At 38.5% G+C, this 14,645-nt stretch overlaps 1 protein-coding gene across 1 annotated transcript in view; it reads left to right on the top strand.

The window, feature by feature from the left end:
* The window catches only part of CASP7 (caspase 7), a 57,139-nt gene that overhangs the window by 33,017 nt on the left and 9,477 nt on the right, over positions 1-14,645 (top strand). The window lies entirely within an intron of this gene.

Raw genomic sequence — 14,645 nt, 5'->3', positions numbered from 1 at the left:
CAGCTCAATTTATAGATGAAGAAACTGAGGCAAACAGCGTTAAAGGACTTGCCCAGGGTCATGCAGCTAATAAGTGTCTGAGACTGGATTTGAGCTCAGGTCTTCCAGATTCCAGGCCCAGCTTTCTGTCCACTGTGCCACATAGCTGCCTCAATATGTTTTGTATGTATTTTGTATTTATAGTGGTTTCCCTCCTTGTCCCCAGTAAAATATAAGTTCCTTAAGGACAGGTATAGTTTCATGTTATTTTTTTTTATTGTTATCATCTTTAAATTTCAAATGCTTAGCATTTAAAGCCTGACAGTGTGTTCCCCGCCCAACTCACCCACCAGATTTGTGATTTCAGAGATATAGGGAATTTTGCATAGGAAAATTCCTACCCTGAAGGAAGTCAGAGAAGCTAAGAGGTAGAGATGAGGAGATAGGGAATCCCAAACATGATGGACAGCCAGTGAAAAGAAAGAGTGTGTGTGTGAAGTATCATGTGTGAGGAACATGTAGAAGGCCAGTGTCACTGGTAGGTAGAGGATGTGTAAGAAGACTGGAAATATGTGGGGGGGGGGGGGCAGGTTATGAAGGGCTTTAAAAGCCAAACACAGGATTTTATATTAGATCCAAGAGACAATAAGGAGCTACTGGAATTGATTAAACTGGGGGGCAGGAGGAGTGACATGGTCAGACCTACACTTTAGATTGATGTGACAGCAGAGTGGAAGATGGCGGGGGTATGCAGAGACATATATATATACATATATATATGTATGTATACATATATTTTATATATATATACACACATATGATGTTAGGAACATAGAAAAGACAGGATTTGTCAACTGATTGTCTGTGGAGGAGGGGTGAGAGATAATGAGGAGTCAAGGATGACATCTAGGTTGGGAAACCTGGGTGACTGGGAGAATAGTGGTACCCTTGACAGACAGGAAAATTAGGAAAAGTGGAGGGTTTGGGGGGAAAGATCATTAATTCAGTTTTGGACATGAGCTTAAGATGTCTATGAGACATCTAAGTTCAAGATACCCATGAAACATCTAGCTCAAGATGTCCGGTAGGTAGCCAAGATGGTGGAGAAAAGGCATTTCCCTTCAAACAGCTTTAAATAATGCTTCAAAAGAAAAATTTTGGAGTGGCAGAACTCACAAAAGGAAAGAGTGGAGCAATTTTCCAGCCCAAGACAACTTAGAAGGTCTGCAGGAAAGGTCTGTCACACCTGGTTGAGAGAGGAGCACAGACTAGTGCTAGCAGCAGGCCACATCCCAGCAAATCAGCAGCAGGCCTTGGGAGTGACTGAATTAACCACAGCTGGAACTGCTTCCAGAGCTCTCAGCCCACAGACAGTAAGGGGATAAGATAACTGGTCAGAAGGAGATCACAGGGGTCCCTTTGCAGGTACCAGGGGCAGGACTCTGTTGCATTGCCTATATGTAGATCTTGGTCTCAGTGCAAGATTGCAGTCTCAGCGTGAGGATGAGTAGCACTAGCGTACCAGAGCTTGTGGCTACAGGGGAGTGGGAATCCTCGTCACAGTCCATGGCAGAAAAGAGTGCTTGTGGTCACTTACAGACAAGAGCAGAGGCTAGGAGAGACCTTTTCCTTAGATCATGCCACCTTAGGAAAACCGAAAACATACAGACCCCCAGAACTAAATGCACAAAAAATCTGAAGCTTGTGACAGTGCTCCTTCCACCCCCGGAGCAGAGTCCAATAATATAAAGTTAAAAGTCAAGAAATAGGCTGGGAAAATCAGCAAACAACAACAAAGCAACAAAATGTACTGACCATAAAAAGTTACTATGGTGATAGGAAAGACCAAAACATAAATTCAGAAGAAGACAACAAAATCAAAACTGCTTCATCCAGAGCCTCGAAGAAAAACGTGAATTGGTCTCAGGACCAAAAAGAATTCCTGGAAGAACTCAAAAAAGATTTTTTTTTAAAAAAATTAAAAAGAATGAAAAAAATAGAAGAAAATGTGAATAATGTCATTGGAAAAACGACTGACCTGGGATATAGATTAAGGAGAGATAACTTAAGAATTATTGAACTGCCTAAAAACCATGATCAAAAGAAGAGTCTAGGTATTATTTTTTAAGAAATTATCAAAAAAATCTGCCCCAATATACTAGAACCAGAAGGTAAAGTAGAAATTAAAAGAATCTACCAATCATCTAAAAGAGATCCCAAAATGAAAACTCCCAGGAATATTATAGCCAAATTCCTGAGCTCCCAGGTTGAGGAGAAAATATTGCAAGCAACCAGAAAGAAACAATTCAAATATTATGGAGCACCAGTCAGGATAACACAGGATTTAGCAACTTCTGCATTAAAGCATCTGAGAACTTGGAATATGATATTCTGAAGAGCAAAGGAGCTAGGATGACAACCAAGAGTTACCTACCTAGCAAAACTGAATGTAATCCTTCAGGGGGAATAACGGAAATTCAACGAAATAGAGGACTTTCAAGCATTCCTGATGAAAAGACCAGAACTGAGTAGAAAATTTGACTTTCTAACACAAGACTCAAGAGAAACATAAAAGGTAAACAGGAAAAAGAAATCATAGGGGATTCAGTAAGGTTAAACTGTTTACATTCCTAAGAATTACATTCCTAACTCCTAAGAATTTTCTCATTATTAGGGCAGTTAGAAGGCATATACATAGACAGAGGGAGCATGGGCATGAGTTGAATATGATGGAATGATTATCTAAAAAAATAAAATTAAGGGGTAAGAAAAAGGAATGCACTGGGTGAAGGGGAAAGAGAGATAGAATGGGGTAAATTATCTCATGTAAGAGACAAAAAAGAACTTTTACAGTGGAAGGAAAAATGGGGGAGGTGAGAGGGAGCAGGTGGGTAGGTAAGAGGGAATCTTGCTCTCATCAGAACTGGTTCAAAGAAGGAATAGCCTACACACTCTGTTGGGCGTAGAAATGTGCCTTACCCTACAGGAAAGGAGAGAAAAGGGATTGGGGTGGAAGGGCTTATAGAAAAGAGGGTGGATTGGGGGAGGCAATAGTCAGAAGCAAAACACTTTTGAGGATGGGGCATGGTGAAAATAAAGAGAGAGCAGGATAAATAGGGGGAAATAGGATGGAGGAAGATGGTAATTTTAAGTGTGAAAAATTTTACAGCAGGTTTCTCTGATAAAGACCTCATTTCTCAAATATATAGAAAACTGAGTCAAATTCATAAAAAAATAAGAGCCATTCCCTAATTGATAAATGGTCAAAGGATATGAACAGGCAGTTTTCAGACAAAGCAATCAAACCTATATCTATAGTCAGATGAAAAATGCTCTATGTCACTACTGATTAGAGGAATACAAACTAAAATGACTTTGAGGCACCACTTCACACCTGTCAGAGTGGCTAATATGACAGAAAAGGAAAATAACAAGTATTAGAGGGATGTGGGAAAAATGAGACACTAATATACTGTTGGTAGAGTTGTGAACCACTCCGACCATTCTGGAGAACAATTTGGAACTACGCCCAAAGGGATATAAAACTATGCATACACTTTGACTCACTAAATCTGTATCTCAAAGAGACTTTCTTTTAAAAAAGGGAAAAGGACCTATATGTATAAAAATATTATAGCAGCTCTTTTTGTGGTGGCAAAGAATTGGAAGTTAAGAGGTTGGTTGTCCATCAACTGGCAAATGGTCAAACAAACTGTGGCATACGATTGTGATGGAATACTATTGTGCTACAAGAAATGATGAGCTGGATGCTTCTAGGAAAAACTTGGAAAGACTTTCATGAACTGATGCAAAGTGAAATGAGTAGAACCAGGAAAACATTGTACAGAGTAACAGTAATATATGCTAGTCAACTGTGAAAGACTTACCTATTCTTAGCAATACAATGATCTAAGACAATTCTGAAGGACTATAATGAAAAATGCTGTCCATCTCTAGAGGAAGAAATGATGGAATCTGAATGCAGATCGAAATATACATTTTTTACTTTATTTTTCTTGAGGTGTTTTTTTTTTGGTGATGTTTTCTTTTACAACATGACTAATATGGAAATATGTTTTGCATGACTGCACATGTATAATCTATATCAAATTGCTTGCCATCTCAGTGAGGGGAAAGGGGAAATGAGGAAGGGAGGGAGAGAAATTGGAACTCAGAATTTTAAAAAAATGAATGTTTAAAATTGTTTTTTACATGTAATTCGGAGGAAAATAAAAAATTTAATATTTCTGTAAGTTCAGTAGAAGATATGAGACAGAAAGTCAGAAGAGTGGTTAGGACTAGGCAAATGAACCTGAGAATCATCTGTATAGAGATCATAGTTAGAGCTGTGGGAGCTAATAAAATAACTAAGTGAAATAGTATGGAATGAGAAGAAGAAAAGGCCTAGGATAGAGCCATAGAGGACATGCATGGTTAATAGGGGTGACCTGAATGAGGATTCAGCTAAGGAAACTGAATAGGATTTGTCAGACAGATAGGAATTACCTCATAAAGAAAATACCACAAATTGGAATCAGATGTCACAAACCCTCTTAGTTTTGAATTGTTTTTGCTTATAAGAAATTATAAATTAAGAGAAAAGATGAGATACTGAGGACAGAGTAGAATGAGGACTTTGATGTGTTGGTTTCCCCATCTGTAAAATGGGGATTATAATAGCACTTACCACACGGTGTTGTTGTGAAGATAAAGTGAGATAACATCTGTAAAAGCATTTTGAAAACCTTAAAGTACTATGTAAATGCTAGTTTATTATTATTTTTAATCAAGTGCCATTTTTGTAAGAACTAGCAGAGATTGTAGAATTCATCTGATCAGACTCCCTCTCTTTATAGATGAAGAAACAAAGACCCAGAAAAATAAAGTAAGTTGATTTAAGTTTCTCCTCTGGTTAATAACTAGAACTGACATCTCCAAATTCCCGATCTAGTACCATTGTCCCTGTACCATCCTGCCACTCACTTAAATATTGGTTATTGAGATGGAGAGGAACAAAGAATACCAAAAGGTGGAGGAGAAAAAAAGAAGGAGAATAAAAGGAAGATGATGGAGAATGGGTATCCCCCAGGGTTACATGAAAGGTTGTCAAATACACAATAGCAGGGACCGGAATATTTCCTCTTTATTTTTCACCACTAATTAGGTTTCTGTTTTCGTAAAAAGTCCCTTTCCTCTCTCTCAGCCCTACCTCTCTACCTCCCACAGGCAAAGAGACATTGACATTCTGCCTAAGCTGCCAAGATATTATGTAAATGATGAGTTAACACCTGTTTTTAAAATTCTGTACCTTAGAGGTGCCCTATTAATTGGATTAAATGAAAATAGAAGATTAAATAGGAAGGGGGGATAAGGGGAAGAGGAAGAAAACTAATCAGCACAAACAATGCTTCTAGGTAGCGTTATATTTTAGGGGAAAAAATTCAAAAGCAAAACAGACCTAATGTTAAATAAAGGAAGTAAATAAAATTAAATAAATAAGTTTATAAATAAATAAATAAATAAATAAAAGAAGTAATAATTTTTTATGATAAAATGGCTTCCTAATAATGTTTTTCCCCCACCTCCTCCTAGTTAGGCTTAATATTTATATATCAGGTCTTTTCTAATATTGCTGCAGCTAACAATTAACAAAATTAAATAATGTGATCTCTAGAGAGACTTCCAGATTGAGCAGACTGTGATTCGATGTAGATTTCACTGTCAGAATTCTGTGCCCTGTCGACTGTCAAACCTCTGACGGAGGCTCACAGGCAAGACTGGGAAAAGGCTCTGAAGGTGGCGTCAAGGCTGCAGCTGTCACTGATCTTGTGACAGCATCATCAGTGTCCATTCTTTTACTATATGTTATGCCTTAAGATATCCAGCAGCCTGCAGTGCAAACCAGTGCATGAAACAGTGGGGGGAGAGGGAGGAGGAAAAACACAAGACGAGGGGAGGCAAACATCGACACACAACAGAGAAAACCACCTGGCTAACCAGGCTGTCCAAAGCGGTATTGATATGCCACAAAGAAGGGCTCATCTGGCTCTCTTGTTTTCATTTCCTGTCAACACAGTCAGTTCTGCAGTGGCCTGGGTTGTGAAGATTGGCCCAGAAACCTGGGCTAGCTCTCCTATTATCGCTGGTGGCCTGACAGTGAGGTGGCTGCTACTTTCTTCACTGAATAGCAGTTGCCTTGCCTAATTATGGTAACACACACCTTAGAAAGGAAGGTGTCTTTGAAATTAGTGTCTGGCTCATTTAAGGTTTCATGCTTAGGAAAAGTTTACGAGCCTGGCCTGGGCTGAGCCGGAGCATGTTGAACCAGTACCTGCATTTGGGCCAACCCAAACATCAGTAATATAAGGAGTGGTTCTGTCCCGTAAATCCATCAGATTGCATCATTTCAAGTTAGTTCATCTTGGACCAATCCTTGAACACTTTTCCTAGGCCAGAAACATTAAGTGTACCAGGAATAATTATGAAAAGATTCCTTTTTTCTTTCTAAAATGAGCTCTATTATGTGTCACAGAGAAAAGGTAGAGGTATAACCTTTTTTTTCACCTTGAATTCAAGCTCAATGAACAGCCCTTCCATATAGTCTAACCCAGGTTCAATGTAAGATGGCAAGTCCTCCAAGTTTTATGCTGAATGACCCTGGCCCAAGCCGGTAGGGAACTGGTCAGTGTGTTGGTGGTATCCAGTGGGCATTTTCCCCAGAAATTGTTTCAAGGCGCACAAAAAGTTCAGTGGAACAGATAGACTGCTACGTGACCCTACCCCTACTAAAAGGTAGGATTATATTCTATCAAGTTTTATGTTGAAATACCTAAACTCATTCCACTTATATGGAACTGAGGCCTTCAGAATGAGATCTGTTGTCAGTCAACAGGACTTCATCAAATGTTCTATCTCTGCCCTCAGAGAACTTAAAATTTATAGTGAATTCAGAACTGGTTGAAATGACCCGACCTAAATCAGAGACTGGAACCACATCTCAAGAGAGATCTCTTTTGGAATGTCCCATGGATATGTTTTTAGACCAGTCTTTTTACTGGTTTTATCAGTGACTTGGCTGAAGGCTAGAGTATTCTTAGGTAAATCTGTCCAGGACTTCAAGCTAAGGAGGTACAGCTTATAATGAAAGGATATGTATCCAATAATAATAATTACTCCCATTTTTATGTTTAGTAGTTTACAAACCATAGGGTGTAGTAGATTTAGAGCTGGAAGCTTCTTCATAGATGTCTAGGCCAGAGGTATCAAACATGTGGCCCACAACAGTGTGTAGATTAAAATGTAACTGGGAAATATTTAGCCAAATAAATACAATAAAAATACAATAAAACATAGATATATTACATTTTAAAACTAAGTCAATATGTGGCCTACAGGGATCCTTATGTATGGCCCCCATCTTGATTTGAGTTTGACACCAGTGATCCAGTCTAACCCAGGGAGTCTAAGTTTCTTGCCCAAGGTCATTCACATGGGTGGTAAGTGGCAGAGCAAGAATTCAAATCCAGGTTTTCATACTTCAAATCTGGCCCTATTTTCACTGTACCATGCTGCCTCACTGTAATCCTGTGAGAAGACAGTAAAAACTATTTTATCCGCTTTAAAGATGAGGAGACTAATATTTAGAGATATTAAGTGACTTGCCCAAAATTATATTGCTCGTGGCTTCGAGAGCTGGGACTTCGAGAGACTAGAATAATAGACCAACTCTAGTAAGATACAATTTAATAACAATAACAATAATAATAATAATAATAATCTCCTATCCTTGGGTTCAAAAAACAAACTGTACAAGTATAGAAGAAGGGGAGGTATGGCTAAACAATGATTTCTGTGAAAAGTTCTAGTGGTCTTATTAGACCACCAACTCAACATGAGCCAACAGTGTGAGATGCCAACTTTAAAAAACAACTAATGAGATCTTAAGATCTTAGAAGCATTATGTCTAGAACAAAGGAGGAAATTATGTAATGGTGCTCTGGTTAGATACATCTGGAGTATTATTGTATTTAGTTCTGAGCCTAGGGTTTCAAGGAAAATCTTGATAAGATATAGTGCAATCAGAGGGTGGTGAAGGGACTGGAAATCAGAGCATAGGAAAATTAGTTAAAAGAACTTGGGATCTTTGGGAGCTGGCAGGTTGAGTTCAGGGAACCATCCACAGAATCATAGATTTTGGAGCCAGAAGGAACATTAGAGACCATCTATTCCAGGCCAGTCTGGTTTGAATAGAGAGTACATATAGAGAAGTAAGTGATTGAACTAAGTACCCTTGAAGGTCCCATCCAACCCTGGGGATGGGATTAAATTAAATTAAATCTAGTGATTTAATAGGAATGGGAGTTCTGAAATGAGGAAACTTTCTCTACCAATGCAGGTCAGCATCCCCTCTGCAACTTGAATTCTTAAAGATTGGCCTAGAGCATTGAGAGGTTAGGTAATTTGCCTCGGATCACACAGCCAATGTGTGTCAGAGGTGGAATTTGAACCCAGGTTTCCCTGACTCTAAGGCCAGCTATCCATCCATCTAGCTATTCCATGCTGCCTCTCTAATGATTTTAATATCAGGACAATTATATTGTTTGGACTTTTATGCATCCATGTGGAATGGGTCTTGATTTAGCACATCAAATTTTTCTTTTTGGAGATTTTTTTCATTTACTTCCACTTATTGTGGTGAAGAATGTTAGTGCTTGGAGGGTGTTTAGAGATCATTTTGTCCAACTCTCTACTTTTACAGATGAGGAAACTGGGAAAAAGAGAGGGGAACTGACATCCAAGGTCACATTGACCAGTGCAAGTGGTATAGCTAGGTCTCAGTTCTTCTTAATCCTAATCCAAGGCTTGCCAAACAAAACTTTGCTATCTTTGTCATTACTCCCCGAAATGCTCTGAGCCACCGGCTATAAATTAAACCCAGAAAACTAACCTTTCCTGATGTTTGTCTCCCCCAGTTAGAATGTGAGCTCCTTGAGAAGAGGGAATGTCACTCAATTTTGTGTTTGAATCTCCAAGGACTTGGCACATGGTATATAATCTATGCTTTTCCATTCCATCCTTCCTGACTACTTGTGTGAAGCTTGGCTTCAGGATTTCCTTTCCCAGTTATAAATGGCATCTTCCCTAAGAACTTTTCTTCTTAGAAAAGGATTGATTAGGAAGGACTAAACAAATAAGTTCTGACTACCATTCCCTCCCAGCACATACTGGTGGACTTGGAGAAAGAGTTGCCAATTGAGATTTCATTTGATTTTATGGAAGGTCTTTGACTTTTCATTCTGGAATGAGGAAACATATTATGTTCCTGTATATAGAGTAGGAGTTTTGTTTGGGGACAGGATAGGTAGGGAAAGTTCCCTTTCTCTGTCTTTTGAGACTTAACTGGGGAAGAGCATTATGTTTCATATTTAAAACAAAATGAAACAAAAAAACCACACACCCTTTTGTAATAGTGGAAACTTTTTTTCTTAAGCTATTTCCTTAAATAATATCTGTATTCTTTCCCCATTATATTTATTTCTGGGCACTTGATTAAATAAATGTTCAAATAAAAAGCATACCACCTTTTCTTTTTCATGTTAATCATGTCTGGGCATGTTGTTCCAATGACAGATACTTTTAGGTTTTGTTTAAATTGAAATTCACTGAGTACTAATGGCAACTTCCTTTTAATCATAGACCAAATGCTATTCAGATACCTAGTGCAATTTCTTTAAAAAATCATCAGTGATGCAAAGGGTGACTATAGTCTTCTTTCTCATACACACACGCAGATTCTTTTCCTTAGGACATCTTTTGGCTCTCTAAAATTCTATGGCTGTCATTAATTTATTGCGTAAATTATAACCTTCCACGTACCATGTTAGGGTTGCAAAATTGGGACAACTACTTTTTTGGGGATCTGGGAACAGCTGTGTTCAGCCACAGGGGTCCTATTGTGTGCCCTAGGAAATCATATTTGATGTCTTAGAGTCCAGTTTAGCGAACAAAATGGTTTCCATTCAATCCAGCTTAACAGCGGTTGATTTTAAGTGCCTTCTGTGTGCAAGACATTGTGTTAGGGGATAGACTTACAAAGACAAAAATGAAACAGCCCCTGCCCTCAAGGGGCTTACATTCTACTTGAGGCACACAACATGAACACAAATAAGTATAGTATAAGGGAGAGAATGAAGACTAAAAACTGGAGAGATCAGGGAAGGCTTCATGGAGGAAATGGCACCTGAGCTGAGCCTTGAAGGAAGACCTAGATTCTGAGATGTGTTATTTTAGGGGAGTGGGTGCATTTCAGGCATAGGAGAAGGTTTATGCAAGTGCTCCCCAGAGGTAGAGGGTGGAAGAGCAGTTAATAGGCCAAATTGGCTAGGATGTAGTTCATGAAGGGAGATAGTGTAAAATAAGGCTAGAAGAGTAGTTGGGAGCCAGTTATGTAGGGCATTAAAAACCAGGCTAATAGAAGGCCAGACTTCAAGTCAGGAAGGCCTGGGTTCAAATCCTGTTTCATACACTTAGTAGTTGTGTGATTCTGGACATATCATTTAACCTCTGAAAGGCCAGCCTCACTTTCCTCATCTGTAAAATGGAAGTAATAATAGCACTTATTTCACAGGATAGGATCAAAAGAAATTGAGGATCAAATGAGAAATAAATATATAATGCACGTTGCTTAACATACTATAAAAGTGTTAACTACCATTATTGTTATTATTTTATCTGATAAGCTCAGGGGAGAACCACTGATGGCTTTCAAGTGACGGAGTGATATGGTCAGACTTAGGTCTTAGGAAGATTTTTCTTGGCAGTTGTATGAGGGATGAAATAGTGAGGGCAGAGAACAGAAGGATGGAGTTCAATCAGGAGACTATTTTTGTACTCCTAATAAGTCCCTGAAGTAGTATGGTGGTTACATGAATGAAGAGAAGAGCATAGAGGTAAGAGATTTGGGAGGCTGAAATGACAAAATATGGCAGCTGGTTGGATAACCCATATCTTGGGGTGGAGATGAGGGGGCGTGTTGAAGAAGAGGAAGGAATCAAGAATAACTCTGAGGTTATAGACTTGGTTAACTACACAGAAATAGAAAAACTGAGAAAATGGTCAGGTTCTCAGGGGAAGATGATGGGTTCAGTATTGGAGATACTGAGTTTGAGATGCTAATGAGATATCCAGAAAGAAATATTCAACAGACAATTCGATAATGGACTGGTATCCCCACCATCCAAAATGATGGCCCTAGCACAGTGAGGACTAGAACATTGGGTGAACCCCTGAGGAAGATTTTGGGGAGAATATGATTGAATGTTGCACAGAATGACAGAACATGGATAGAATGTAATTTGCATCGTTTCCAGGAAAATTACCCAAATCAGTGAGATAACAGATCCATCAAAATGTCTTTTTGCCAAGAGGTTCAGGACAGATTATATATTATAAATTTTTTGTTAAAATTTTTTTCAGTCAACAGGCATTCATTTTCCTTCCCTCCCACCTCTCTTCCCTCTCCCCCCACTATCCACTGATAAAGAAAAGAGAAAAATAAACCCCCATTAAACAAATATACGTAGTGTCTCAATCTGCATCCCTCTATCAGGAGGTGAGACTCATGTTTTATCATGGGTTCTCTGGAATCACGATTTATCATTGCATTCATCAGAGTTCTTAAGTCTTTCAAAGTTATTTGTCTTTACAGTATTGTTATTGTACATATTGTTCTCCTAGTTCTGCTCACTTCACTCTGCATCAGTTCCTTCATACAAATTACATTCATATATCATAATTTGTTCCATTATCCCCTGATTAATGTGCAAGCTCTTAGTCCCCAGTTCTTTGCCACTGAAAAAAAAGAACTACTCCAAACATTTTGGTTTGTGGGTCCTTTTTTCTCTCTATCTTTGATTTTTTATTTTAGGTATAGAGGCCTAGTATTGCTGAATCAAAGGGTACACAATTTAATCAATATAGTTCCAAATTTTTTTTTCCAGAATGAGTGAACCACTTCAGAGCTCCTTTAACAAGGCCTCAATGTGCCAATTTTCCCACAGCTCCTTCAATAATTATCTTCCTTTTTTTTGTCAACTTGCTAGTCTGATGAGTGTGAGATGTAAAACCTCAGAGTTGATTTAATTTGCATTTTTCTAGTGTTTTCGGAGCTATTTTTTAAATACGGTTATTGATAGCGTAAACTACCTCCTTTGAAAACTGACTTTATATCCTTTGACCATTTATCAGTTAGAGAATATGAAATGTTAGCGCCCAAAGAAACTCTGGAAATCACAAAAGTCCAAACCAAGAAACCCAGAGATAAAATGAGTCGTCCAGTATCTCGGAGATAAAGTGAATGGCATAGCCAGAATTAGATGTTGAGCTCACCCTGGCTTCCAGACTGGGAGTCCATTCATTATACCATACTTTAAGGGACAGACAGCAATAGGAGCTGTGATTGCCACCTTAACCTGAATAGGGGACACTAAGGAAAAATGAGTTTATTGACTGAGCAGCAACGAGGAAATACCTTATTGCCTCCACTCCCCTTTGTCCTGGCCCATAGCAACATAATTCTCATTTTGCTGTCCCTGGTGTTCTTATGAGTTTTGCTAATATCAAGATGGAGGCTTGACTTGAAGAGCTGAATATTCTCTACTGCTGTGAGCACCTTTGGTTACTGAGCTTGTAATTCTGACTGTCCTTTTTTAACATTAAGTGAAGAAAACAATGTGCTGAAACGCCAAAATATCCTAACACGTGACATAGGAAAGAAACAATAGGAAAGAGTAGCCTAGATGTGCAAGTGAATTAGTTAATAAGTAGAGTGAGTTCTTTTTTTTTTTTTTTTGCTTATCTGATTTGTCATTTTGTTTTGTTTTTTAAGAAAATGTCTAACATCCCGTAAGAATGAGTACAATCATACAACAACACTGTCAAGTCATGTTGAGGATAAGGGACTGAACCTGTGATATTTATCTACATCCATATAACAAATCATAAATGTCAATGTATGTGGAAAAATCACTGGCCTGAGAGTCAGAAGACTTAACCAACTATGATATTTGGAGAAGGAGGTTTAGTTTCCTTTTATTCCTTTTATTTTGTGTGTATTCTATCATTACCCACTAACTCATCCTCCTTCCGGTAAAGGTAAACAAATCAGCACATTGGCCATTTCTAATAATGTCTGTCTTAACCTGTACTTCTAGTCCAAGGTAGGAGGCATGCTTTATCAACACTCTTCTAACGTCATAAGCTGTCCTTGTATTGATCCAAGTTTGGAAGCATTTCAAAATTGCTTTCCTTCTCTGTTTTTTCATTTGTAAAAATAAATGGGTGAACCAGATGACCTCTAAGGTCCCTTTCAGTTCTGACATTTGATGTTTCTCTCTATCATAAAATTTAATTCAATTTTAAAATGTCATCAAAAACTTAAGACATGCAAGGCATGTAAAGATAGGAAACAACACAGTTTCTGTCCTCCTGGAGCTTAAATTGAACCCGATTGTGTGCAAAACCAAGGTGGGTGTGATAGGGACAAAGGAAAGAAAACTTTGAGCTTATGGGAATGTTAGCCTGAAGAGGGGGAAAAAATTTTAATACATACAAATGAGTATTCTAAGCATTTATGATTGCTTAGAAAGAGGAGAGATTGAGATCTAGTGGCTAATAGGAGATTAGAACATGAAGGGGAAGTAAGACTGAAAGGTAGATTGAAACCAAATTGTAGAAGGATTTAAATCCCAGTTAAGAACTCTGCATTCTATCGTGGAGGCAATAGGGAGCCACCTAAGGTTTTTGAGCAGGAGAATAACTTGGTTAGACCTGTGCATTAGGAAGATGATTTTGGCATCTATAGAAAGGATGACCTGGAAGATGAAGATCCCTGAAGCCAGGAGATTACTTTAATAACTAAGAAGTGATGAGGGCCTGAACTAACGTAGTAGCCATGAGATTGGGGGAGAGTGGATTTTTGATAGAATCCAAAAGACTTGGCAACTAATTGTAAATGGGGGGAGGGAAGAGGAGCAGATTATCAGGATTGACTCTTAAGATTTCAGACTTGGGTAACTGGGTGCCATCAACAAAAACAAGGAAATTATACGGAAGGGTAGAGTGGGTTTATGAGGTAAAATGATGAGTGGGTGTTGTAGAAATCCAGACAGAGATGTTCAGCAGGCAGTTAGAATGGGGGCTGTTGAGCCTATATAGGCAGATTTGAGAGTCATCTGCATAAGATGATGATAATTGAACCCAAGGGGACAGGTAAGATCACTCTGTGGGGGAATGGAGAGAGAAAAGAGCAGAGGGCCTAGTACATGGACTTAGGGGATGTTTATGGTTGCTGATTGGAGGATGGGGATGGGAGGAGAGAAGAGGAGGATAAAGGAATCAGTGAAGGAACTGAGAAGTAGTCAAACTGGTAGGAGAATGAGGAGAGAGCAGTTTCATGGAAGCCATGGGAAAATTTTTATCCATCAGGAAGGGCTGGTCCACAGTAGCAAACGCTAGAGAATAAGGTAAGATTTCTCATGCATCTGTGACTATTCTATATTTTGAATTTTATAGAACCAGATAGTATCCTCAGTTTGGGAACCTTCCTTTATTTTATTTGTAATATCTTTTTTTTGTTGTTAATTAGGCATCAATCAACTATTAAGCTC

Source organism: Vombatus ursinus, unplaced genomic scaffold (assembly GCF_900497805.2).
Source record: "Vombatus ursinus unplaced genomic scaffold, bare-nosed wombat genome assembly UNPS02009205.1, whole genome shotgun sequence".
Lineage (NCBI taxonomy): Eukaryota > Metazoa > Chordata > Mammalia > Diprotodontia > Vombatidae > Vombatus > Vombatus ursinus.
Note: the sequence above shows the minus strand (reverse complement) of the source record. Positions and strands in the feature narration are given on the sequence as shown.